At 42.4% G+C, this 5,000-nt stretch overlaps 2 non-coding genes and 1 pseudogene across 2 annotated transcripts in view; all 3 read left to right on the top strand.

Moving 5' to 3' along the window:
• Positions 1–986: 986 nt before the first annotated feature.
• LOC149092716 (small subunit ribosomal RNA) lies at positions 987–3,662 on the top strand (annotated as a pseudogene).
• A 487-nt stretch (positions 3,663–4,149) lies between these two features.
• LOC149092715 (5.8S ribosomal RNA) lies at positions 4,150–4,304 on the top strand. Its single transcript, XR_016200657.1, has one exon. It is a non-coding gene; the product is annotated as a 5.8S ribosomal RNA (ribosomal RNA).
• A 476-nt stretch (positions 4,305–4,780) lies between these two features.
• Positions 4,781–5,000, top strand: part of LOC149092714 (large subunit ribosomal RNA) — a 4,168-nt gene continuing 3,948 nt past the window's right edge. Inside the window, exon 1 of the ribosomal RNA XR_016200648.1 lies at positions 4,781–5,000. This exon is cut by the window's right edge and continues 3,948 nt beyond it. This is a non-coding gene — a ribosomal RNA (large subunit ribosomal RNA).

The raw sequence follows: 5,000 nt of genomic DNA, 5'->3' as shown, positions 1-5,000 counted from the left end.
GTCAACTAATGATTGCGTAATTTTGATCGAGTTCGTGCTGTTGGTACCAGAGGAAATCGCCTTTAATGGTTGAGCCCATAAAAGCAATGAGAATGTTCGAATTGGCGCGATTTTAGGCCACTTGCGTTTAGTAATTTAGGTCATTAATAAGCGCATGCGATAGTCGGCACTACTGGGATATTACCCCGAAAAACATGATCGCGATTGACCTTATGGTTCAAAAGTTATTGGGTGTCAAAAATAGACACGGACTTAGTCTAATTTTCAGAAAAAGAGGTTTTAGATCACAACCAGATTTATTGTGTTATATGTGGTGAGTGTAGTTGCTGAATTGAGAGAAGCAACCATCAGTAGTTGATGGGGAGGTAAGTGATTGTCTACGGTTATGGATAAGTCAATGCATCAAGCAGTGGTATGGTCCAGACTGTAGCTGTTCACGCATCTATTCCTGTTATTCTGTTGATGTTTGGTGGTTGAAGAGACGGGCCTGAATGGGTTTGGATCGTCAATCATCTTATCACCACACACTATTATACAAAGGTAGAGTACCTGCAAGACCTAAGGTCTTCCTTGGTACGACTGACAATATCTATGAGAGTTGGGCTTTAATGCTATCAGACTTCATATCTTGCATATATGTTCAAACTAGTCACTCAACAGAGTGAGCAGTATTAGTATTGAGCTCTGCTTGTGCAAAGCAGACCGCAGATTGATCCAAGAAATTGGTATCAAGCGGTTATAATACTATGCTGTTTAGTTGACTTGCAAACGTACCCAGCAATGGTTACTCCTGCTAGATGTGCTTGCACATTTTAGTGGAAGAAGATGGATTCTAAAGAGCTTTCTGCAGAATTATCTTAATGCACGACATAAATCTCGATACCTCGTTAAAGTTAGCATCCACTTGCTGGTTGTTAGCTGAGGATATCGTATTTATAGCTGCAAAAACAACTTGTTTAGCATTTTACTTTGCTAAAACATCAAGTTACCTGGTTGATCCTGCCAGTAGTCATATGCTTGTCTCAAAGATTAAGCCATGCATGTCTAAGTACATACTGTTTATAAAGTGAAACCGCGAATGGCTCATTAAATCAGTCCCCCCCAACGGGGGACCACCTCACCGTGGTGGGGGGGTGCTATGTTCCCAATAGGCTTCTGATCATTACTGGGTCTTTAGCTGGCGAATACTAAGTGTCCCTCTGGTTGACCTGAGCCATAATATAGGTAGCAGTCTCGTGCTGCGACCCTGACCAATGGGTCTCTTAACATCTTAGAGTTTATTGGAAGTACTGTGCAGTACCTGTACTGTGCAGTACGCAAAGGTGACCAGTCTAACTGGTAGACCTTATGATATTGTATTTATTGTCTCGTCGTTATAAACGACGCAATGTAATATGAATGGATTAGGGTCGTAAACCTCTTAATGAGTCTTGCATATATTTGCTGCAGCCTAGCCTTGTTTTCCTAGAAGCCTCAGTCATTTCGTCTCGCTTGCGGGACACCCTTAGCAGAACAAAGTCGCCGTCGCAACTATAACCTAACCGGTTCCAAGCGGCGGGGTGGAAGGAGGGCGAATTTTATGTTAGGGCTCATTAAATCAGTTACGGTTCCTCGGATATTCTTTTTTACATGGATAACTGTGGTAATTCTAGAGCTAATACATGAACAAGTGTTCCAACCTCAGCTTGCTGACGGAAGGATCGCATTTATTAGTACAAGACCAATGATTCTTATTCACCTAGAACCCTGTTCAGTGATTTCGGTCGCTGTCTAAGGACTAGCAGTGGGGATCTTAGCAACTTCGGTTGCATTTCTTGTGATGACTCTGAATAACTGAGCAAATCGTATGGCCTCTGAGCCGACGATGTATCCCTCAAGCAACTGCCTTATCAACTGTCGATGGTAGGTTATGCGCCTACCATGGTTGTAACGGGTAACGGGGAATTAGGGTTCGATTCCGGAGAGGGAGCCTGAGAAACGGCTACCACATCTAAGGAAGGCAGCAGGCGCGCAAATTACACAATCCCAGTACGGGGATGTAGTGACGAAAAATAACAATACGGGACTCTATTGAGGCCCCGTAATTGGAATGAGTACAATTTAAATCCTTTAACGAGGATCTATTGGAGGGCAAGTCTGGTGCCAGCAGCCGCGGTAATTCCAGCTCCAATAGCGTATATTAAAGTTGCTGCGGTTAAAAAGCTCGTAGTTGGATTTCAGTCGAACCTATGGGGTCCACTGATTAAAGGGTTAGATGGTGATGTTAGGTTTCTTGCTTGTGTCTACGGATGCTTGCTTGAACCTTCATTCCTCTTTCCTGGTGGTTACATTCATAGTGTTTAGACAGAAAATTGCTCGATATTTGCTATCAATGCTCTTTACCGAGTGTTGATTCAAGCGATCGAGACTTTTACCTTGAAAAAATCAGAGTGCTCAAAGCAGGCGTCCAAAACCTCGAAAGAGGTGCCTAAAAACGGTATGGTCAACCATCTATATGATGCGTACCACTACCTTAACTTGAATGATCTTGCATGGAATAATGGAATAGGACCTTGGTTCTATTTTGTTGGTCTTAAGAATCCAAGGTAATGATTAAGAGGGACAGACGGGGGCATTTGTATTGCGGCGCTAGAGGTGAAATTCTTGGACCGTCGCAAGACAAACTACAGCGAAAGCATTTGCCAAGAATGTTTTCATTAATCAAGAACGAAAGTTAGAGGTTCGAAGGCGATCAGATACCGCCCTAGTTCTAACCATAAACGATGCCAACCAGCGATCATTCTGAGTAACTAATTTCATGACTCGAATGGAAGCTTCCGGGAAACCAAAGTTTTTGGGTTCCGGGGGAAGTATGGTTGCAAAGCTGAAACTTAAAGGAATTGACGGAAGGGCACCACCAGGAGTGGAGCTTGCGGCTTAATTTGACTCAACACGGGAAAACTCACCCGGCCCGGACACTGAGAGGATTGACAGATTGAGAGCTCTTTCTTGATTCAGTGGGTGGTGGTGCATGGCCGTTCTTAGTTGGTGGAGTGATTTGTCTGGTTAATTCCGATAACGAACGAGACTCTAGCCTACTAAATAGACTTGCAGTTTACACTGCAGTACTCCCCCTTAGTCAACCTGTGGGTGGTAGTATCTCTTGATGGTTTCGGCTGTTGAGGGCTCTGCTGCTATTAGCCTACAGAATTGGCTAGGGTAAGGATGCTGTAGCACTGTAAGGACTTCTTAGAGGGACAAGCGGCGCTCGCAGCCGCACGAAACAGAGCAATAACAGGTCTGTGATGCCCTTAGATGTCCGGGGCCGCACGCGTGCTACACTGAAGTGGTCATCGTGCATACTGTTTCCTGCTCCGAAAGGAGTGGGTAACCGCTTGAACCCATTTCGTGATGGGGATTGGGCATTGTAATTATTGCCCATGAACGAGGAATTCCCAGTAAGCGTGAGTCATTAGCTTGCGTTGATTACGTCCCTGCCCTTTGTACACACCGCCCGTCGCTACTACCGATTGAATGATTTAGTGAGGACTTCGGACTGGTCAATCCAGACCATTGGGAAACTAGTGGTCGGATTGTGCTGGAAAGATGTTCAAACTTGATCATTTAGAGGAAGTAAAAGTCGTAACAAGGTTTCCGTAGGTGAACCTGCGGAAGGATCATTAACGTATTACCCTCTTATTATAAGAGAAATACAACCTTCAAACAATCAAACACTCTGCATAGTGATATTGTAGATGCTAATATGGTGAATGCAATTGAATTGTATTTGCATTAGAGTCGCAATTGTGAATGTTTATTGCAAACATTTAGCCATTGCAACATGATTCTAATTTGCATTACATTCGTTCATTCATACATCCATCTTTCATTATCCAATGCAACAAAGAGTGAGGGTTATCTAACGATAGCCATAATTTCTTTTGCAAAACAATTGTAGTTTATAATGAAAAGCCTGTCTTGCTACATACTTGGTACCTGATCAAGTCTTCAGCTTATGCTGACGGCAAGGTTTAAAGAAGGAAGTTTTACACTTCTTCGCCTAACTAAGTAAAGACAACTATGGTTTTTATAAACTGCATACAATTGTTTTAAAACCCTCTCAATGCAGATTTAGGATACTTATTAAAAGTCCCACGGTGGCAAAGATACATCTTCAAGCGGTGGATCACTCGAATTACCAATCGATGAAGAACGTAGCTAGCTACGATAATCGGTGCGAATTGCAGGACACGCCGAGCACTTGAGCTTCCAACGCACATTGCGGCTTTCGGGTCTTTTCCGAGGTCACATCTGTCTGAGAGTTGAGATGTAAAATAATCAACAAAACACTTGCATACTACCATATATGCATTGTTTTGAGAGGATTGTATATTTATATGCATGAATCTTGATGTTTTATTCCTTTTCTTAATTGCAATTCGTTGCAATTTAGTAAGGAGAATCTCAAATCTACTTGTTTCACATGATAAATTTTGTGTACAATGCATATTTCATCTCTGCAAGCAGTATATATGAATAGATACTAGCATGAGATTCTAAGGTTAGTCGCCTATCTGACGACGCTAAAGTCGTATTGCAGATAACTATGGTGATCAACTAACCTGTTAACTGATGAATCTTCTTGCACTTGTATAAATCGTACAAATAGTAGCTATTTCATTCTGTTAAAGCAGACCTAAGAAGTAATGCAAAGGCAAAATTTGTGCAAACATTAAAGTAGATTTACGTTGCTTGCTTGCAAACAACACAAATAAACATTAATCAACTTAATCAATATTTTTGATCTCAGATCAGGTGAGGTTACCCGCCGAATTTAAGCATATAATTCAGCGGAGGAAAAGAAATCAAATGAGATTCCCTGAGTAACGGCGAGTGAAAAGGGATGAGTCCGGCGCAAAGGTTTTCCATTGAAAGGTGGAAAGCGGTGCTGCGTAATGGCTAGAGTCACGATTATTTCAACTAAATCTGCAAGTCCCTCTGACAAGGGCCCTCTTCCCAGA

This window comes from Tetranychus urticae, unplaced genomic scaffold, assembly GCF_039701765.1.
Source record: "Tetranychus urticae isolate SD_2017Ah unplaced genomic scaffold, NJAU_TeUrti_SD_1.0 Scaffold_6, whole genome shotgun sequence".
Taxonomy (NCBI): domain Eukaryota; kingdom Metazoa; phylum Arthropoda; class Arachnida; order Trombidiformes; family Tetranychidae; genus Tetranychus; species Tetranychus urticae.
The sequence above is the reverse complement of the archived record's forward strand: the minus strand, read 5'-3'. Positions and strand labels throughout refer to the sequence as shown.